Source organism: Pinus tabuliformis, chromosome X (genome assembly GCF_031772625.1).
Source record: "Pinus tabuliformis cultivar Carrire ecotype Pingquan chromosome X, CPIR1, whole genome shotgun sequence".
NCBI classification, from domain to species: domain Eukaryota; kingdom Viridiplantae; phylum Streptophyta; class Pinopsida; order Pinales; family Pinaceae; genus Pinus; species Pinus tabuliformis.
In genome coordinates this window covers 838,228,331-838,252,340 of record NC_142308.1, presented here as the reverse complement: position 1 = coordinate 838,252,340, position 24,010 = coordinate 838,228,331, and positions in this window count along the sequence as shown.

Genomic DNA, 24,010 nt, shown 5'->3' with positions numbered 1-24,010 from the left:
TGACCCATGCACCGTTATTGCATCCTCCCAACTACAACCAAGATTACTTCTTGTACCTCACCACTTCTCATTCCACAATTGGGATGGTTTTAGTTCAGTAAGACGAAAGTTCAACAGTGAACATGTGATTTACTATCTTAGTCGAACTTTGAATCCGACTGAGCTTAAATATTTGTGTGTGGAGAAATTGGCCTTGGTAGTTGTTCAAGCTGTCCAAAGATTTTGTCATTACATCTTACTACGCAAAACTACAGTAATTTCTGACTGTAAGCCTATGATCTATAGTTTGACCAAACAATTGCTAGGGGGAAAGTATTCCAAATGGATAGTTATCCTGCAGGAATTTGACTTGGAATTTGAAAATCCAAGGCAAAGAAATATTTGGTATTTGCGGAACTGATGTGTGATTTCCCGCGTGCTAATACTGAAACTGTGGCGGAAGAGCCCATTGCAGACGAATCCTTGTTTCTTATCAGTACTCTTGATCCATGGTATGGAGATATCATTGTTTATCTCCAAACCCAATCTTTTCAGCCTGAAATTTCACGATCTCAGCGACGGAAAATATGTTTCCAATCCCAACAATACAAAATCATTAGAGATACACTCTATCGTCGTGGGGCAGATTTTGTTTTCCGACGTTGTTTAACTCATGAAGAAGCTGAAAAGGTTCTAAATGACTATCACTCTGGAGCATGTGGCGGTCATATGTCTGGGTATGCCACAGCCCAAAAGATATTGCTCGCTGGTTATTTCTAGTCGTCTTTATTTAAAGATTGTATCTATGCGGTCCGAAAATGCCACAATTGTCAAAATTTTTATCGTAAGATGCGTGCTCCACTTGCTCCTCTCCACCCTATAATTGCCATCGGTCCTTTTGCAAAGTGGGGTATCGACTTTATTACATGTAACCCTCACTCGGTCGGGGGGCATGCGTATATCATCCCTACGGTAAATTATTTTACTAAGTGGGCCGAGGCGATGCCTACATTTTTGGCAGACGGAAAAACTGCTACAATTTTCGTTTTCAATCATATAATTACTAGATTCGGTGTTCCTCATGCGATCATTACTGATCATGGGAGTCATTTTCGAAACATCATGATGACTGAACTAACAGATCAACTTGGCCTGCGTCACAATAGTTCTACTCCATATTACCCACAGGCTAATGGTCTAGTTGAAGCTATCAACAAAGTTCTAGTCATTATGATCCGATGAATCATTGGCATTCATAGGTTGAATTGGCATAACATGTTATTTTTAGCACTTGGGCGTATCGAACCTCAGTAAAAACATTAACTGGTTTCACTCCTTTTTCACTGGTTTACGGTTTGGAAGCTGTGTTACCCATTGAATGTGAAATTCCGTCATTGCAAATAGCCATAGAATTACTCCCAGCCACTTTTGAAGAGGAGAAACGTTTGTTGTACTTAGCTCAGCTAGATGAGAATCAACGTGATGCTGCATTAGCAATCGAAACTCATGCCAAACGAATTAAAGCTCAATACGATCGAAATGTTACACCTCGTAATTTTTCGGAAGGAGACCTAGTCTTACTATACGATCAAGCAAACGATAAGCTAGGGGCTGGAAAATTTGTACCTATGTGGCATGGTCCTTATGTTGTTAAGCGAAAGCTAGCAAAAGGTGCCTATGAATTGGTAGATTTTGACAGTGTCTCTTTGGGTAAACCCAGAAATGGTCTTTATCTGAAGAGATATTATGCTTAAATCTGGGTGTGGAGATTTTAGTTAGATTAGTTTCTTTCTAGCTAGTGCGTTTTAGATTAGAAAAGTGTGCTTAGTTTAGAGAGTGTTTTTATCATTATTCCTGCTTATCTTGATTTTACTCTTGATATTGGAGATGTCGATGTCTCTTCAAACATACATTAGTTTCACTGATGGTGCTTTTCGTAATACACGGAACATTTCTTTCGCAACTTGGGTTATCTATTCACCCTCTGATGAGTTGGTATCTATGCATGGGGTAAGCCTCGGTCAAACAACGAACAACATTGCAGAGTATAGTGCAGTGATTGAGTTATTATCTGAATCCATCTCATTTGGGATTCGAAGTTTGATTGTTAGGTTAGATTCTGAACTCATTGTATTGCAACTTAATAGAGTTTATGCCATTAGAAATCTAGTGTTATTAAGATTATTTTTGAGAGTTCGTCTCTTGGAACGTGAATTTGACTACATTGAATATCAACATATTCCAAGATATTTAAATACATTAGCAGATGCAATTGCTTCTCGAATGTTAAATAGACATTTGCAATAATCAAGCAGTAAATTTAAAAACATTCCATAACATGTTATACAAGATAGCCAATAATAGTGATATAGCATAGCATAGAAGTGTGTCAAATATACATTGTCTTCGATCATAGGTTGAAAAACACCTTATGATCGGCAAAAATGATAGTACAAAAAGAAAAAATGTCATATGAGTCTACAAAGGTGATCATCCTATCACTAGTGATGATCATGATAAGAAACCACTGCTCGGGCCACCCTACAAAGGAACCTCCTGAAAGGTCCTGGGACCCCAATCACATAGCGTTGTAACCTAAGTGGAATATCATCTATGCTAGTCTCTGGAATATCTGTTGTCAAACGCTCTAGATGATTTTCCAATTCGGTCAGGGTCTTTGTAGATTTGTACCGTGGGGCCAGTACTGCTGCAGCTAGGTGTTTCCTCTCATAGGGTCGGAGAGTGGCTAGTCGCCGTGGACCCACATCTGCATTTGAAACTTTTATTATCAGTTTTGGACGATTTAAAAACAAAAAAAGTTAGTTAAAACTTAGAAAATGTTGAGAATGATTTTGCCTGAATCATCCCACCGCTCTCCTGGTGGAAGAGTCATGTCTAGGTCACCATGATAATCCATCCCAGCATATGGAAAATACTGAATCACGAAAATTTGGTTCTCCAACCAACGAAAATACTCAGGCGGAAATCGAACAACCTCTGAACCCTCCTCAGGATGACGGGCCATAACTGCAACCCAACGCATTAGCTTAGGCTCTCGAGGAAGTCCAAATCCAACGAAAGATGCTATGGGACCAACATCGGAACCCTCTTTAGACCAAAGTTCACAACTAGGAAACCATATCCAAAGTTTTTTAGTTGTTCGTTCTTTGCTCTAGTTAGTTGGCCTTTTACATTTGCCAACACAGCTTCGCACCAGTTGAATATGGTGCCTCGATAACAGTCTATTGCCATTCGCATTTGGGATCCGGTAGCTACATGCAGTGTTGCGCTTCCGCAAAGTCTGGTGATAGTAAATGCAATCACTTTAAGTTCATAATGGGAGATAGTTTTGATATCGATCCCTTTGTCCTTTGTTTGGTCATTACAAAACTCTAGTTGGAGACTATCGACAGACTGGCCACCTGGCCTAGTCCCGAATAGAGATAATTGTTCACTTCTCTTGGGCAAACCAATTAAGAAATAAATGTCCTCTAGCTCGATTTCGAGGCGGTGGCCACCAATAATGAAACACTGGTCCTGTATATTCCACCTGTCTACCATCCATTACAAAAAGTCTACTTGGGCCCTCATGCCGGGTATGGCCCAGAATTTAAATAGTCTGCATGCTCTCTATGCATCCAATGAGGGTTGATGATTTATTACGGTAAGATCCAGATCTTCGTGCTCCCATTCCAACCAAATGAGCATTTTGTATATCCTACATTGCAAAAACGGCAGATTAGAACATTTTAGTTCAAAATGTTTGGGCGGAAATGAAAAAATTGAAGATTTAAAACCTATTTCGCGGGGTCCGCACCCGCTAGTTAGGGACAGTGCGTAGGTCTGCACTCTTCCTTAGCGTTAGGTGCAGAACTCTAGCTCTTTCCTTTGTGGAAAAAAGTCGGGGTCCGTAGATTCCGCATGTTGCGTCTGCAGACCCCCACGAGCGGTTTTTTAAACTAATTTTTCCCTAAAAAATCAAAATGGAAGCCTAAAAACGAAATGCAAATGGTTGAAATGCAAGATAAGGATGATGTGGATTACCTGGAGCTGACGGTTTTCGTTTTCAACGGACGGATTTTCCGCAATCTTCACAGGAAATTTCTTACCCAAAAGCTCTCTTTTCTCACTCTGAAGTCAAACGGTAAAAATGAATTTACAAAAGCCCTTTTTATAAGCTTTTTTTAATAAATGAATTTTCAATTTGTTTATTTTTCACTTTAAAAAGGTAACTTTTTGATGCATTTTTATTTATTTTAAACATGTATAAGTAATGTTTGAGTTTTTGTGCAGAATATTGGATTTTTTAGGAGAAATTGATCATTTTCAAACAAAAAACATTGGAGTCCTCTTTAAGCTCTTTTCTAACTCGTAAAATATGAAAATATTGCTGAGTTTTTCTTTTTAAGCTCGTTAAAACAAAATTAAAAGGATGGTCCACTTACAGCTCTTTTTTGACCTTATAAGCATGAAAAGGTTGCCGGGATTTTCTCGTTTCAAGTTCGATATTGGTTATAAAATGACGTGTCTTTGATCGCTTTTTTACTTTTTCGAATCAGGGACACTAATTATGAAAAGTACTCCTTGATCGTAATGGTCAAGCGGTTCTCTCAAATATTATTTTATACTTTTTCGGGCTTGGGAGACACAAATTTACGAAAAAGGACATCCATGGAGTTTTCTTAAGTTTTTCTTCTATCCCTAAAATTGAAAAACACCGAGTTTCTCCTATACTAGACTCATTAAATTTAATAGTAAAGGACCTGTTCAATTTTAAACAGGAACGAACCACTCCTTCTTATGGTTCGAATTTTAAACTAAGTTGGACTCATCCGAAGGATGAGCTTATAACCAAGTAAATGTTATCCTCCTCAAGCTTGTCAAAAATAAAGAGGTACTTGCCAGAAATGGTGGGGGAAAAGAGAGAAAAATGAAGTTGTTTGTTACACTTTGTGTTTTAGAAAAGCATTTAACCACTCTTGAACACGACACTTTTAGTTCACCTGGGTTGGGAAATCCTTTGCCTAACAGTTAATCAAACCATATTGAATGTCTTCAGCCAGTTTCTGGGTATTAGCTTTGGGTCAATTGTTACCAAACCATCTGCAGTGTCATTATGTGTTCAAGAGGTCAGTTCAAATAAACCATTCATCTGCAAAATATATGTCATCCATCTTGACCATCCCTGAGTTAGTCCTTGCCAAATATATTTCTTCAAACTTGATCTATGATTTCGTGTTGTGGGCTTGCCTACGACGGATCGCTTTCTATCGACTTCAGCTCATTATCTAGAAAGATGACCTAGAAATCATCAGTAACTTGGACTCTACATGCCTCAATGGCAGGTTTATCGCCTTCGACGATAGGTTGCATCATTGACCTTCGATCAAAGGATTCTATGACATGTTCGACATCAACTCATCTATTCACATTTCATGGATTGTACTGAGTACTTTGAGAGCCATTTACAATACTGGTGGTTTCTCTCACACTTGTTAACAGTTCACATCATTGACTAGTAATCAAGTGGTTTCTACCATGTTCGACTTCAACACATTCATTCACATGGATAGAATTGTACTAGTTCGGGAAGCAGAAATCAAGACCCTGGATCTAGTTTCCACCATCCAGGCTGCGAGGAATTTTGTTATTCATTATACAATGCACTATTCATAAACAGATGGTTGCGCCCATACTATGTCTACATATGTCTATACTTGTGATGTATTACAAAATCATTCCTATATCAGAGCAGTTTAGTTAGTTTTCTAGTCAGTTTTGATCTGAGTATGGGAATTCCTACCTCAGTGATGATATGTTCACTTATATATATTTTGTATTGAATGTTTTTACAGGTTCCCACCAAGGTGTCCATAGGATGATCCTTGAAATGATAAATTACTTCACTCTTCTTAGATGACAAATGCTATCCTCATCTATTACAGACTTCGCACTTTAGGGGGCAATCTGTTGCACAAAATATTGTCACCATGACATTCTGCAATCGGTGTGAGTCTATCACCACTCATACTTTCCTCCTTTGCAAGTCTTAAACCTTAGTTCTTCATGTCAAGCCTTAAAAATAAGAGAAAGCCCTTAAAAGTCTCTAAAACTCTGGTTCCGCACTTTCTCTTAGCATTTCCTACAGTCCCGCACCTACTAGTCATGTCCCTGCGTACCTGACCGCTCTGTCTCTGTGTAATGGGTGCGGACCCCTGTAAAAGTAAAAAAGGCACAAGTACATTCTTAAAAATTCACTTTGAGTCATTTCTAGAAGCTTCTAGAGGGAATCTTGAGGTGCCAAGTTCTCTCCTTTAAGATTCATGCATCCCATACCTTAAGGAGCTAACCCCTTGATGTGAGGAGCTTATCCCTTTGAAGGAGGACTCTATCCCTTCATAGGTGGACCTGTAACTTCCTTCCTCTGCACTATAAAATGAAGCATTGGGCTGGTTACTGAGGAGGTTGAAAGCTGAATATTTTTGAGGTGAAATGCTGTTGGAATTTAGTCTTCCTTTTTGAGCTTGAGAGGAGATATTACATACCTTTTTTGATATCATTGGGAAGAGTGTGAGGCTTTTCAAAGTAGGGGAGATTCCTGTCTGGACCTTGGGAGGAGCTTGTACAACATCAAGGCACCAAAGGTTGTAAAGTTCTTCTATTTTCAAAGTTAATACAATCAAGTTTATTTTTCTCAATAAGCTGTGTTTTATGGTTTATTTCATGGATTCCTTGATCACCATGATGAATATGATTTATTATATTAGCTATGCAGGTGTTATTTGATGTGTGCTTGTTTGTGATTGCAGGTTCTCAAAAGGAAACGTGTTCGGACGGTTGAAGCGTGGCTGCCACAAACTAGCGTTAGAATTAAGGTAGGGTCTAAAACACCTCTTAGTTTTTATTAATGAATCGCAATATATTTAGAGAAAGGTAGATTTGCTTGTCCCGTTTGTTGCTAGATATCTGTTGATACTAGGGAGATCGGTCTTGTCCGCAAGAACGATTTATCCGGCCGACAGTGTCGCCCTCATAACTTTGGATAATCTTATCCCACATTCCTTGTGTTGTGTTCAACTGCATTACCTTCACAAACTCGAGCTCGGTCAAACTTCCCAAGATGGAATTTATACCCTTTGCATTGATTTCATATTATTTATTTCCTACAGTATCTGTGGGAATGGAGGTTGGATATTGATATATGCTTTCAATGATTTCCCATACATCATCTCCCAGTGCCTGCAAGTATGCTCTCATCCTAACTTTCCAAAAGACAAAGTTAGTTCGATGAAATAAAGGTGGCCTAATAGAAAATAGTCCTTCTTGACTACTCATCTTGATGGATCTCCTTCAAGCGATCAAGCTTCTGCTGAAGAACCTAATTTGATACCAATTGTTGGGAAAACTGATGGGGGGGAAGGTGAATCATTATTTTCAAATCATTAAAATTTTAATTTCATATCTAGGTTTATGTACGTGACTTTACTGAGAACCCACATATGTATGCAATTGTTACTTAGACAACTAGAGTAAGAACAAAATAAACCATCACACATAAGAAACACATCAACACACATGAACACCGGGATTTTTAGGTGGAAACCCAATGTCGGAAAAAACCACCGTTGTTGTCATCTCTGTCTTCATTTTATTATAACAAAAAATTCTTAAAATATTGTACAAGCGCAAACTCATACAAGCACTCAAGAACTCACCTACAGAAGGCTACAAACTTCACTTGTTCTCCTAGACCCACTGGAAGGGAGCTCCAACCTCTTGATCTCATTTATCGACACCCACTCAAAGGAAGATCTAACCCCCTGATCTGATTTACTAGCTACCACTGGAAGGAAGCTTTGACTTCCTTATTGAAGGCTCCAACCCTCAACACCTTTGTGGACCATGTTTCATAAATTTTCATACTAGATCCACCTGCTACAAAACATCACAAATATTGGTTTGGAAAATCCCCACAACTTTAAGTCATCTTCAAGGATTTCTTGGTTTGACATGATATTATCATAAGTCTGTTAAGAATTATGGGAAAATAGCAACACCTCTAACAACATTACTGAAGAAAGATGCATTTTCTTGGATTCCAGAACCAACTAAGACCTTTGAACATCTTAAAGAGGAAATGTGCCAAGCTTTGGTCTTAGCTACACTAGACTTAACAAAAACCTTTATTGTGAAATGTGATGCCTTAGGAAACAGAATTGATGTTGTTTTAATGCAAGAAATAAGACCCATTTCCTTTGAAAGTTGTCCAATCAAGGGAAAGAATTTACACAAACTCATTTATGATAAACAAATTTTGGAAACTCTATGTGCCCTAAAGTAATGGTGCCCTTACCCTTACAAAAACTATCCTTGAGAAATTGAAAATTATGTCTAATCTAGAGAAGCTCTTGCTAGAAAATTGCAACCAAGAATATAGTCCAGACCTAAAAAATTCCAGTTACTCTGAATACTTGTAAATAAAACACGTAAAGAAATCAGATAATTTGTTTAGAAGGGAAGAAAATGCCGACAAAGTAAATGATTGTAAAAACTTTTGTAAACAAATGAAAATACCTTTAGAATGAACACAAATTGTGGTAATGAGAAACTTTGGCTAGCTACTCTAGAATAAATAGAGGAGTTTACCATAACTAATAATTGAAAACTTCAACAGTAATAGCATACACCAGTCACAAAGGAAATAAAGCACTATCCAAAGATAAGTGAATGAATGAGTTCACTTGTCGTTGGATGAGGTAGTCATTGAAATGGTTAATAACCCTAAAAAATAATCACTGTTGATTTTCTAAGAAACACCAATAACCAATGATTGTAGGGTTTGTTCATAACCCTTGTGTCATATCAACAAGCCAACACGTGGAGTTCTACTTACTCGCCAAGTTTTTGAATAATCTTGAAGGTCTTTATTGTAATATACCACATGTAAGTCACATACAAAGAGTTTGTAATGTATAGTAAGGCCGTTCAGAGTGTAGACATGTATGATGTTTATTGTAAAGGCCTCATAATTAATAAACGTATGTGGTGGTAGTAAACTCCTACACAATCTTAGTTAAATGTTTATATATATATATATATATATATATATATATATATATATATATATATATATATATATATATATATATATATATATATATAACGACATCAATTAACCAATTATAAATTTGGAGACTTAGGACATGCAAGTATACAAATACATTTTTAGGAGTGACATTGAATCAAAGCACAATGGCGTGGAAACAACCTTAAAGATGTTGTTAAAACAATAAAGAGTCCATGAGTTGGGTTCAAATCACATATGCAACTATGAATATATGAAGTATCAAAACATTTTTTGATGGTTGATAATGTAAACAAAAAGGAAATGATAAGTTTCACTAGAAACATTACATGGTTAAAGAAAAATATCAAATTATACAAATGATAGGATCATGAGGTTAAGAGTTGTGATTGGATACCTTTTATAGGATAAAAAAAATAGTTGGCAATTGAAATTATTATGTCTTTTGGAAACTCTGTCTTCATTCCATTACATAAGAATTGGAATTAGAAAGGATTAAACCTAGACGGGAGTAAGATTTAATAATCAAAAGAAGAGTAAAGAAAAAATTCAAGATCTTGTTACATATAATTCGTTGTAAATGGTTGTGAAGTTGTGATTGATGAGAAATAACAAATTATAAGACAAAAATTATGAAAGGTAGGAGCTATGCATACTTTTAGTAAACATTTTTTTATTTTATTATGTTTATTGTATCAATGAGGTGCATTACAAGTGGTATCGGAGTTGTAGGCTACAACATTGGGCCTCTTATGGGTTCTAAACTAAAACAATTATTTTCTTTCTGTCATAATTAGAAAATAAAACAATTGTAGAGCCTCTACTCTACACCTACTTGTCTACCATTTTCCTCAGTTTTTCCTCATCTTTTCTTCACTTTTGCCTCATTTTCACTATAAAACCACCCAGATCATTACATTAGGTGTCATTAAGCATGATCAAGCAAGTTTTGCTAATGGATGACTATTTGTTTAGATTTTGACTTACTTGCAGGAATCCCGCAGCTATCTGATGATCCTGCAGCTATCTGATGATCCTGCAGCCTTTTTGTTAAACGCAATGTTCCATGTGTCAGTTTGCCAGATGAGCCACATGGGCACTTAGGTATCAACGTGCTCGAGGTTCCTGTCCCATTTTTCCAGCCATCCACGTCGTCTTTACCCTTGGTCAAAGCTGGTCAAGATACGGTCAACTAAAGGTTGTTTAACGGTGATTGTGAGCTGCTAGGTCACGTCAGCTTAAACGGTGACTTGTCCATGTTTTGCAGATGGTAGGGGACATGATCCAACATGGGATTCACTCCCCATGACGACAGAAGCACCAGCTCATCCACGCAGCCGTATGATGTGTCCAGGAACCATAATTACGCATTACAGTTAGTTGTTTTTCAGTTAGTAGCTGTACGTGTTAGGCTATCCTAGAAATGTCTATAAATAGTTGCGTCTGCGTACGCTCAATAGACTTTTTATCGGTTGTAATTTCTGAACTTGTGTTAATTTTAAGAGCGTTGTGAACTCTGTTTTTTTAGTGCTATTCTAGCACTCTGTTTTGTACACTTTTGCAAATGGAGGAATAGACATAGTACTGTTTTGAAGCTTCCAGATCTCTGAGTTTTCTTGTGGCTGAATGAATAGAGGGCCCCTGTTCATCTTAACCTCTGTAAAGTATTTTATGTTCAGTATTTACTTATTTTCTCATTCAGCATTCCTTTAAGCATGTATAGTTTCATTTATTTGATTTCTTTTCTTTCACGCTGATCAGTATTACTTCTTTGCAGGTTTCTTTTAGCCCGGGATTTATTTTTATGTGTGTGTGTTTGCTTTACAAACTAATGGTATTTGAAGTTGACAAATTCAAGCTGCTGCCTTTGTTTTTATAGCTGATTTTTAATCTTATTTCTCAAGGAGCTGCTAACACATGAATGATCTTCTATCATAAATTGTTATCTTTTAAGATCAGAATATCACTAACTTGCAGCTGGCTTTGAGTGCTTTTTAGACTATTCTTTCACTACTTTCTAATCATACTTTGCATAGTACATATGGCTGAAGTAGAGAGTTAGAAAGAGCAAAACGTTATCACTAGTCTTTAAAGTAGATTTTTGGTTTTAAGAGCTTTCTAGACTATTCTTTCACTACTTTCTAATCATACTTTGCATAGTACATATGGCTGAAGTAGAGAGTTAGAAAGAGAAAAACGTTATCACTAGTCTTTAAAGCAGATTTTTCCCATTTTTAATCACTTTTCTAATTCAACTTAAGCTACTTTCTTTCCGTGTTTTACACAGTACATGTGTTTGAAGCAGTGAGTTAGAGAGAGATAATCTTTATCTTTGGTTTTAAAAGTGACTTTCTTTTCTTTTATTTGCAGCTGCATGAATGGTGTCTAGTGCCATTGGAAGTGGTCATTTGCTTTCAAAGTTATTTCAAGATCTTTCAAGTCATTTATTTCTTTCAAGCATTTCCTTTCAAGCAAGTAGTTAGAAATCACTAATCACACACTCTCACTCATTTAGGATTCACACTACACACACACCATCACTCACTTGTTTATAAATCATCATTCCATCTTAGGAACATAATTAACCGCAACAACACCCCAACGATAAAAAAAAAACTCTAAGAGGTTACTTAAGTACATATAGTACACCTTCACTTCATCAGCTTACGAGCCCCGGGTTGACAATTAATACTAGCAATTTAGACAACACTAAATTGACTAAACATTTTGGCGTTGTTGCCGGGGAAGTGAAATTAAGTAGCCATATTCTTAGAAGAAAAAAAAAAACATAAAATTTCAAGAAAACAAGTTAATAGCCTATCTAAGTATGCTCTCCTCTTGCACTTTGAAGTGATCTGGAGGATCAGAAAGGAGAAAGTTATTGATTTAATAGTTTCTTGAGTATGCTCTCTTCTTGCACCTAGAGTGAACTGGAAGATCAGAAAAAGAACTATTTAACTTGACTTGAAGATAAAATAAAAAATGACATGCATAGAGCTAGAGATTCTAGGGGAAGGTTTTTAGCTAGAGCTCGAAGTTCAATTTTTACAAGTCTATCTGCTTCAAGAGATAGACAAGAGACACCTCCCTTATCTCCAACCGAAACTCCTAGTCCCAGAATTCCTGAAATTCAAGAGCCAAGAGTTGACTCTCCTACACCTTCTATTGAGTTTGAACTAGGAAGAGACTCTTCTCTTTCTCCTACAAGAAAACCAATTGTAATCGAGGAAATAGACTCACCTGAAGAGGAAGGAGAAATCTCTTCTCATTCACCCTCTGTAGAAGAACCAGAAGATTTTGAAATCCCTAGGAGAATCATCATGGTAGAGGTAGAGGTAGAGGAGGAGGAGGAAATAACAATAACAATGGAGGAGGTAGAGGTCCCATTGGAGGAAATAGAGATGGGGATAACTCATTTGGGTTTCCCATTGTTAATGAGGACTCCCGAGCCACCATGAAAAACATATCACCATCCGTCCTCCCAAATTTTCATGGGTTAAGAACTGAGGACCCTGAAACATTCTTGTTTGAATTTGAAGTTGTGTGTCGAACCTATGACTATCTGGATGATACTCAGAAACTCAAATTGTTCCCATCAACATTAAAAGATCAAGCTTTGAAATGGTTCATGGGGTTACTTACTCAATCCATTAGGACCTGGGATGAAATGAAACAAACCTTTTTGGATAGGTATTTGGACTATTGTATGCCTACTAATCACAAGGACGAGGTTTTTAAAATGATGCAAAAAGAAGATGAGAGCTTAGAAGATTTACTTGAGAGATTTCAATATAATTTAAAAAGAGCAAAAATGAGTACCTTGGATGAAGAGACCTTAAAAGCCCTCTTATTAAAAGCCATTAGGGATGAATGGATAGATATCTTAAACATGATGGGGAAGGGGGATATTTCTCAACTTTCTCTCAATGATATAGCAGAACTTTGTATCCATCTCTCAAGGGGCAAATCAAAAACTCAAAAAGGGCCTAGAGATCCTTCTCTCCTTAGGGCAAATAAATCTGCAACAGGATCAGTGAGTAGGGCTGAAATCGGTAATATGCTAGATGAATTTAAAACTGACATCTTAGGGAGTCTTAGTGAACAAATTGATACCCTTAAGATTCAAAATAAACAAAAAGCAGAAGCCGAGGCTATGACTATCTTTTGCCCGAAGTATAGAAAGAAGCATGCTTTAAGGGAATGTCCCTTGGAAGCACAAGTTGTGGAAACCTGTGTAATTTGCTCAGAAACCCATGAGACCAAGGAATGTCCTTCAATCCCTGGCCTCAAAGCAGTCTTTCAAGAAGATCCAAGTACGCTTGAATCTCTTTGTTTTGTTGCAAGAAGACCTTGGCAGGGGCAGCAAAATCAAGGGTTTAACAACTCTATGAATTTCCAACCCCCACCAAATTGGAATCCTTGGCAACAACCTTGGTCACAACCACAAAATCCTTTCCAAGCATGGTTGCAAAGCATGCAAATGCAAAATCCTTATGGGAGATTTGCCCAATTCTATCAATATCCTCAATCCTTTCAAAATCAGCAAGCTCCCCAACTTCCAAATCAAGGTCAACAATTGTCATTACCATTCCCTCAACAACAACAACCTCCTCCACAAAATCAAAATTCTCAACTCTTGCTACAATCTCAACAGAGGCCAAATCAACTTCCTTCTCAACCTCAACCAAACCCCAATAATAGGAATCCTCAAAGTGCTTATGTGATGGAAGGTCAACCACTCATGGAAGGTCAACCATTCCCTACCTATATGGTTGTTCCTCTCAATGAGGTACAACTCAGATCAGGTAGAATCCTAGACCAACCTTCTACAAGTGCTCAACAACCAAGCATTTCCGAGGAAGAATCTCTCAAAGTCAATAAGGGTTCTGAAGCATCCCTTCAAAACCCAAGCATTCAAGAAAAAGAAAAAGAATCAACTCCCTTAGTAGAGCAACCCACATCTTCAGCTACTCCTCCTTTTCCTGAAAGATTGCAAATTGACAAAGGAGTGGAGAAGCAGATTTGGTTGCCTGACTATAGCTTTCTAGATGAATTGAAAAATGTCTGTATCAAGATTCCCTTGTTAACAGCCATTAAGGAGATTCCCATTCTAGCAAAGACGATAAAGGAGTTGAGTTTGAAAAAAACAATAAAAAGAACCAGAGATACCAAAAGGATACATCTAGTTGGAAAAATTGCAGATATTATGATGGGTAAAATTACCATGCAAAAATATGTGGATCCCGGTAGCCCTATTGTTAAAACTCATATTAATGGGGTTGAAATCCCAAATACCTTGATTGACTTAGGAGCCGCTATCAACATTATGAGTAGACAGACCATGGATCAGTTAAAACTTCCTAACCTTCTCTTTACACCTACTTTGTTGCAACTTGCAGATAGATCAATCATTAAACCTGATGGTGTATTGGAAGATATTCCAGTCTCACTAGACTCTTGGGAATATCCAGTTGATTTTATGATTTTAACTCCCAAGAACAATCTAGGAGGACATCCTCTTATTTTAGGAAGACCTTGGTTGGCCACAGCTGATGCTTTCATAAGTTGTAGGTCTGGAGACATGTATATATCAGATGGTAATTCTACCAAGAAATTCAACTTGTATCCTCCCGCAAAGGCAATAACAGAAATAGGAGAAGATGAGTGGATTGATGATGAGGATACTCTTCAACCTGTTCTAACCATTTCTGAGATTAGTGAGGACAGTCAAATTCTAAATACATTAGAAAATTTTGAGATACCTTTAGAATATGACTCTTCACAGTTTCAGTTAGATGCAGACATTGAATATCTCTCCTCTAGACAGATGTCTCTCTTCTCAATGGAAGAGTTTGGTAGTTCTACAGTTGAAATCTTTCCAGGAAAAACATTAAACATTAACAAGAACTTGGAAAGACTACAACAAGAAGAATTAACTAAACTGTTGCAAAAACATTCCACTGCCTTTGCATGGGAATATACTGACATGAAAGGAATCGACCCTAAGACTTGTATTCATCACATTTATATTGAAGAAAACAGCAGACCTATTAGGCAGCCACAAAGACGGATGAATCCAAATCTTAGGGAAATTGTGAAAGAAGAACTTCAGAAATTGCTCAAGGTAAACTTCATTTACCCCATTTCAGATAGCCAATGGGTTTCTCCCTTGGTTATAGTGCCCAAAAAGAATGGTAAATGGAGAGTTTGCATTGACTATCGAGAATTGAACAAGGCAACCTTAAAGGATCATTTTCCTCTACCTTTTATTGATCAGGTACTAGACACTTTAGCAGGTAAAAAGTATTTCTCATTCTTGGATGGTTTTAGTGGTTACAATCAGATTCAGGTAGCACCTGAAGATCAAGACAAAACCACCTTTACTTGTCCTTGGGGAACTTTTGCCTACCGAGTACTCCCTTTTGGATTGTGCAATGCACCCGCTACATTTCAAAGGGCTGTACTAGGAATCTTCTCAGATCTGATTCATGATTGTGTAGAGGTATACATGGACGATTTCACAGTTTATGGTAATACATTTGAAGAAGCTTTGGCAAATTTGGAAAAAGTACTGGTAAGATGTAAGGAAACAAATCTTTCTTTAAGTCATGAAAAGTGTTTTATGATGTTTACTGAAGGGATTGTTTTAGGACATCATATTTCAGGAGATGGAATCAAAGTTGATAGATCTAAAGTAGAAGTCATCTCTAAGTTACCTGTTCCAAATTGCCAAAGAGATGTTAGAAGTTTTCTTGGGTTTACTGGTTATTACAGAAGATTTATTGAAAACTTCACTAAGATAGCATCCCCTCTTTTCAAACTACTTACTAAAGATTGTGAATTTAAGTGGGATCCTGAATGTCAATCTGCCTTTGAAGCTTTAAAGACTAGAATATCTGAAGCACCCATTCTAAGGGGTCCAAATTGGAAACTCCCTTTCCACATTTCTACTGATGCTTCAGATACAGCTTTAGGAGCTGTTTTGGGACAAAAGGATTTGATCCCTTATGCCATTTATTACACAAGTAAGAATTTGACTCCTACTGAGTTAAATTACACTGTTACTGAAAAGGAATTTCTAGCCGTTGTTCATGCTATAAACAAGTTTAGACACTATATAACCGGCTATGAAACCTTTGTCCACACTGATCACTCTGCCATTAGATACCTCATGAACAAACCAGTCACTAATGGTAGAGTTACAAGATGGCTTTTGCTTTTACAAGAATTCAACATAACTGTGTTAGATAGACCAGGTAAACAGAACACAGTAGCTGATTTCTTGTCTAGAATCCAAAACACTAATGAGGACTCTCCTATAGAGGATAAATTTCCAGATGAGTATTTGTTTGCAGTAACTACCAAAACCCCTTGGTATGCTGATATTGCTAATTATTTAGTTACTGGAAAGTTACCTTTACATTTATTTCCTAATGAGAAAAGGAAAATCATTCAGGATAGTTCACATTATTCTTGGATTTCTAATGAATTGTTCAGAACAGGGCCAGATTTGATGATCAGAAGATGTGTACGGGAGGATGAAATGCCTGACATCCTTAAGGCATGTCATGACGAACCTTGTGGCGGACACTTTGCTGATAAGAGGACTGCTTATAAAATCCTTTCATTAGGATATTATTGGCCTTCTCTCTTTAAGGATGCGAAGCAATATGTTAAAAGGTGTGACAGTTGTCAGAGAGTTGGGAGACCAACTCTTTCAAATGAAATGCCACTACAGCCACAGGTATGCATCGAACCCTTCGAGAAATGGGCTCTAGATTTTGTTGGACCAATTAATCCGCCATCCAAGCAAAACAGATATATATTGGTTTGTACTGATTATGTTACTAAGTGGGTAGAAGCTATAGCATTGACTTCTGCTACTGAAAATTCAGTTGTTCAATTTCTTTTTAAGGATATTTTCACTCGTTTTGGTGTCCCAAGAGAAATTGTAACAGATCAGGGGAGCCAATTTACATCAAGGATGATGGAGAAGCTGATGGAGGAGTATAAGATCAAGCATAGAACATCTACTCCATACCATCCGCAAGCGAATGGTCAAGTAGAATCTACAAATAAAGTTCTTGAAAGCATCATCACAAAGACTGTTCATCTTCATAGAAGAGATTGGGCAGAAAGGCTTCCTGAAGCCTTATGGGCCTATAGAACTACGTGGAGGAACACCACAGGACATTCTCCCTATGAACTTGTTTATGGGAAGGAAGTCCTGTTCCCCATTGAGTTCCAAATCAAGACCTTCAAGACAGCAGTCCAATTGGGGATGAGCTTATCAGAAGCCCAGAAGCACAGAATGGACCAGTTAAATGAACTAGATGAAATGAGACAAGATGCAATTCTAAGGACCGATCTAGTTCAGCACCAAAGAATCAAATGGCATGATCGACATATCAAAGAAAAGAAGTTTCAAAAGGGTGATTGGGCACTCTTGTTTGATTCAAAATTTAAGGACTTCAAAGGAAAATTTCAAACTCATTGGCTTGGGCCATATGAGATTGACGAAATCTTCAATAATGGAGCAGTTAGAGTGAAGACTATTGACGAACTTCAAACTCCCTTTATTGTGAATGGCCACCGGTTGAAAGTTTACCACAAGCCACTTTCAAAAGAGGAGTTTGTTAAGTTGTTCCAAGGCGATTCTGAAATGAGGCTGGTGGAGAAGAATTCTTCTCCTCCATTAGCCTAATCTCTGTTTCTTTCAATTTCAGTTCAATAAATTAAAAAAAAAAAAAAAAGGAAAAAAAGAAAAAAAAAAAAGAGAAAAAAAATAATAAATGTATGAGCCTGAAAACCAATCTCTGATTGGCAGTCTCATGCAGAAAACATGAGGTGAAAATCAGGGTCACCTGACACCTCATGTTTTCCAAAAAAAAAAAAATCGCTCTCTCTCTCTCTCTTTCATCTCACTTCGCCATTCCATCTCACCATCTCATTCCATCTCACCATCCTCACTTCACCTCACTGTTTTCCACCCATTCATCCATTCATTCATTCCATCTCATTTCATTAATAAAAGTTTTTTTTCAGACAACTAAGGTTATTCTATGCAGCTGGAGGACACTATTGCAGTTCCCGCAGCTATTTGGCAATTCTGCAGCCGTTTAGCCTTTCTGCAGCCCCTCTGCACCTGCACAAAGAAATACAGTCTGTTTGAGAAATTTTTCACAGTTCAAAAATCACCAATAACAAGGAGGAAAGAGTCATGAATAAAGTTGACAAAGGGTTAGTGGCAAATTATTAGAAGGCAAATCAAATGCGGATCTGAGGTATGTTTTAAAATCTTAAACCTATAGTTATTTCATTACGCAGAATTTTCTGGGTTATGTCTTTTTGGCCACTAAATGTAATGATTACCCATTTTCTCTACCACGCGACCACATATCCACGAATCCTCCACGTCTATCAGTTCATGATACCCACGATTTTTGAAATCACATATGGCTGTTTTTGTCATTAAGGTTTTTGTACCCTAATGACGTAACCTACCGTATTACGACTCTCTCAGTCCTCATCCCGCAGCCATGTGTTAACCTACAACCAAAATCTGAGAATCTAGCCGTTTCACTCATTATTTCGAAACCCTCTACGCTCATAACACTCCATTTCACGCTGTTCCATTCTCTCATCTCCCTCATTCCGTTTCACTCACTACGATTGCCTCCATAAACCATACTCTGTTTTTCCTCTCTGCTCATCCTGAGAAACAGTGAACACGTATAGCCAGTAAACGTATGTTACGGTTGTATTACGACCGCTAGCCACCGTTTCACTGTGTTAACGTTGTTTATCCACCATTTAACTCTGTTCAAGCCGTGAATTCTCTGTGTCTAAGGCTGTTGCTAAACCCATATATCCTCTGTTCCACAAAGTCTGAACAAGAACCGAGGATTTACTGTGTAAAGCCACCATCAAAGTCGTGTTTTAAACAGAGCTGAGGAGTCAATGGGAAAACTTTTAAGGGCTGAACCAGAAGGTTCGAAATTCTTGGAGGCATACCCTCAAGTTGAGGAGGCATTGCAAAAAGCCAATTGGCTACAGTGCATCAAGAAGTTTAAAGGCTACCACAAAGAAGTAACAAAAGCCTTTGCAAGGTAATTCAAAGATAAAGACAGTCAAGTAGAGGTGGGTGATTTAACATTTGCAGTCAGTGAGGGAAGCATAGCAAAGGCTACATCTCTTCCACAAACCGGGGAACGTTGGTTCAAAAATCGGGCAGTCCAGGATCAACAATGGAAGCGGATTTTTAAAAACCCAGGTATGGATACAAGTGTTTTCACAAAAGGAATTCCTATCTCTCATGTTAAGGAAGAATGGAAAATTCTACTGTTGTTAGTGCAAAAAAATTTCACGTGTGAAGGGAGATTTGGGGTATTATACGTTTATCATGGTAAAATTATGCTGCAATTTCAAGGAGAACATGATATAAATCTTCCCTACTTTCTATTCCAAAGCCTTAGGAAAATGTGTTCCATGGCCCAACGGAATCCACGAAACATTGAAGCATACCTCTGTCATCATAGTCTTGTTAAGTTGTTAGTGGAAGAACAATTAAAAGCAAAACAAGACACATGGGAGAAATTTCTTGTAAGGAATCATTTTGAAGAACCTGGAGAAACTTCTATACCTAGGAAAAGCAGAAGGAAAAGAAAAGAAAGTACCTCTGAGACTGATATCTTAGAGGGAACTGTTCAAGGACAAACTGTAGAGGAAATAGAAGTACATCATCCTGAACCTGAGATTGAGCTTGAACCTACTGAGGACAGTGCTCAAGAGATTATCTCAGAAACCCTCGCTGAACTTGCCAAAGAAGCTGCCAAAAAGAGAAGAGAAGATAAAAAGAAACAAAAGCAAGACAAGGGAAAATCCATAATTCAAGAAACTTATCAGACTCTAGAGCATTCTAGTGATGAAGAAAGAGATAGCCAGCCCTTAGCACAAAGGTTAGCTAAACTCCATGAGAAAATTGCCCTCTCCAAGAAAATAAAAGTACAAAAACCAAGGAAAAAGGCACAAAAAGAAACACAGAGTGTTGCCACTGTAAGAAGGAGTAGCAGATTGCAGAATAAAGGGAAAGCCACAAGGACACTTTTCATTGATCTAAGCACACCTGAGAAGGGTGCTATAAAAACAGACCTTGAGGATAGTCCACAACGTGAGGCAGCTACTCCTCCAAGGGAGGACAGTCCATTCCAGCCGGAGTTTGAAACTGAAATTGAGCATGAATACAGTCCAAGGAAGTCACCAATTGTTGACCCAGTTCAACAAGAGGTGTACAACTATTTTGAAACATTGGAGCAGAACACTGCTGGCCCAAGTAATGTCATACCTCATGAGCAGCAAATAGACTTACTCAAACAAGAGATCTATGAACTTGAGGTGCTAAACCGCCACATTAAGCAAAGAAATGAAGAAATGAAGCAGCAAGCTGATATTGCCAAAGCAATCCAAGATAACACCTTGCTTCACATGGGCATGTGGCAGAAGAAAAACAGCAGACTCAAGAAGAAATGTAGAAGGCTAAACAGAGCCTTAATCAATTTGAAATTCAGATGCATGTTCAAGAGACCAAAAGTTAATGTTTCCACACAAAGGAAGAAGAGGAGATTGGATGTCTTAGCAGAGGCATCCCAGCAGGTGGATTGAGTTGTGTTTTCATTGCATGAGGACATGCAATACCCTCGGAGTGGGGGTATGTAGAGCCTCTACTCTACACCTACTTGTCTACCATTTTCCTTAGTTTTTCCTCATCTTTTCTTCACTTTTGCCTCATTTTCACTATAAAACCACCCAGATCATTACATTAGGTGTCATTAAGCATGATCAAGAAAGTTTTGCTAATGGATGACTATTTGTTTAGATTTTGACTTACTTGCAGGAATCCCGCAGCTATCTGATGATCCTGCAACTATCTGATGATCCTGCAGCCTTTTTGTTAAACGCAATGTTCCACGTGTCAGTTTGCCAGATGAGCCACATGGGCACTTAGGTATCAACGTGCTCGAGGTTCCTGTCCCATTTTTCCAGCCATCCACGTCGTCTTTACCCTTGGTCAAATCTGGTCAAGATACGGTCAACTAAAGGCTGTTTAACGGTGATTGTGAGCTGCTAGGTCACGTCAGCTTAAACGGTGACTTGTCCACATTTTGCAGATGGTAGGGGACATGATCCAACATGGGATTCACTGCCCATGACGACAGAAGCACCAGCTCATCCACGCAGCCGTATGATGTGTCCAGGAACCATAATTACGCATTACAGTTAGTTGTTTTTCAGTTAGTAGCTGTACGTGTTAGGCTATCCTAGAAATGTCTATAAATAGCTGCGTCTGTGTACGCTCAATAGACTTTTTATCGGTTGTAATTTCTGAACTTGTGTTAATTTTAAGAGCGTTGTGAACTCTGTTTTTTTAGTGCTATTCTAGCACTCTGTTTTGTACACTTTTGCAAATGGAGGAATAGACATAGTACTGTTTTGAAGCTTCCAGATCTCTGAGTTTTCTTGTGGCTGAATGAATAGAGGGCCCCTGTTCATCTTAGCCTCTGTAAAGTATTTTATGTTCAGTATTTACTTATTTTCTCATTCAGCATTCCTTTAAGCATGTATAGTTTCATTTATTTGATTTCTTTTCTTTCACGCTGATCAGTATTACTTCTTTGCAGGTTTCTTTTAGCCCGGGATTTATTTTTATGTGTGTGTGTTTGCTTTACAAACTAATGGTATTTGAAGTTGACAAATTCAAGCTGCTGCCTTTGTTTTTATAGCTGATTTTTAATCTTATTTCTCAAGGAGCTTCTAACACATGAATGATCTTCTATCATAAATTGTTATCTTTTAAGATCAGAATATCACTAACTTGCAGCTGGCTTTGAGTGCTTTTTAGACTATTCTTTCACTACTTTCTAATCATACTTTGCATAGTACATATGGCTGAAGTAGAGAGTTAGAAAGAGCAAAACGTTATCACTAGTCTTTAAAGTAGATTTTTGGTTTTAAGAGCTTTCTAGACTATTCTTTCACTACTTTCTAATCATACTTTGCATAGTACATATGGCTGAAGTAGAGAGTTAGAAAGAGCAAAACGTTATCACTAGTCTTTAAAGTAGATTTTTCCCATTTTTAATCACTTTTCTAATTCAACTTAAGCTACTTTCTTTCCGTGTTTTACACAGTACATGTGTTTGAAGTAGCGAGTTAGAGAGAGATAATCTTTATCTTTGGTTTTAAAAGTGACTTTCTTTTCTTTTATTTGCAGCTGCATGAATGGTGTCTAGTGCCATTGGAAGTGGTCATTTGCTTTCAAAGTTATTTCAAGATCTTTCAAGTCATTTATTTCTTTCAAGCATTTCCTTTCAAGCAAGTAGTTAGAAATCACTAATCACACACTCTCACTCATTTAGGATTCACACTACACACACACCATCACTCACTTGTTTATAAATCATCATTCCATCTTAGGAACATAATTAACCGCAACAACACCCCAACGATAAAAAAAAAACTCTAAGAGGTTACTTAAGTACATATAGTACACCTTCACTTCATCAGCTTACGAGCCCCGGGTTGACAATTAATACTAGCAATTTAGACAACACTAAATTGACTAAACAACAATTTTTAGGAAAGGTTGAAGAATAGTTGAAGACAATAATGGACAAACTTTTACGGGAAAGGTTGAAGAATAGTTGAAGACAATAATGGACAAACTTTTACGGGAAAGGTTGAAGAATAGTTGAAGACAATAATGGACAAACTTTTACAGGGTCACCAATGGAAGGTGAGGAGCATAACACTGAGATAGGAATGATGGGAGGAGGAACTGGTAATACAAATAGTCATGAATCTGAAATATTACAAGTAATGTGTAACTTGAAGGAAAATTTAGATAGTATAAAAGTGAATCAAGAAAAATTGTCCAAAGCCAAGGAGGAACAAGAAGAGATTAATGGTTATTTACTCAAAAGAATGGAAGGAAAAAGAGGCAGTAAGAAAGCTGAAGAAACCCATAGGAAAAGGTATAGAAGTGAGCCTATAGAAAGGTTTGATTCTATAACTTCTAGTGAAATCACGGGGGTTTCATAGGGGAATCAATACCATACCATGCGTATTCGTATTAGGGGATATATTGATAAAAAAATGACATAATATATTGAGCATATAAGATGGGATAAAGGGTTTTTATATGTTGTGTACACAAAATTGAGCTCAAATTTAATGAAAAAATATAAAGGGGTATAAAAAATGTTAACGAAAAAATGGATACCAACAATATATAGTGAAAGTAGGGATTTTTTAGATTGGGAAGGTGTATTAGGTTTGTATTGGTAGGGGGTTAAATAAAGTTATTTTTAGAGATATTTTCCAATATGTAGTTAAATTAAGGGTATTATTTGTATTCCACGAATGCACGTGCTATGTTAGAGGTTGATTTAGTGAAGCCCTCGTGAGTGAAAGTAAGACACATGGTTTTGATGAAAGAGAAGAACAAAAATATGATAGTAGTACTTCTATAACAAAAAAGAAAAGGGATACATCTCAATTGCAAGGAGAATTTAAAAAGATCAAACCTCCAAACTTTGATGAAGAATCTGAAGAAGGAGCAAAATCCTGGCTTCTGAATATGTCAAAGTATTTTGAAGTGTACGGAAATCCTAGCAACTTGAAGGCCAGATTGGCTATGTACCAACTAACTAGTAAAGCATCCTTATGGTGGGAGGAAAATAAAGCCATAAAGATGATCATAAGAAAAAATCTAACATGGAAATTGTTTAAAAAATAGTTTAAAAATAAATATCTAACCAAAATGTATTTTGATGAAAAATCTAGAGAATTACATGAACTAAGATTGGGACAATCTACCATGTACAAAGTTGTAAAGAAATTCATGACCTTGTTGAGGTATGTACCTTACAAAAGAGGAAAGGGAGAAAA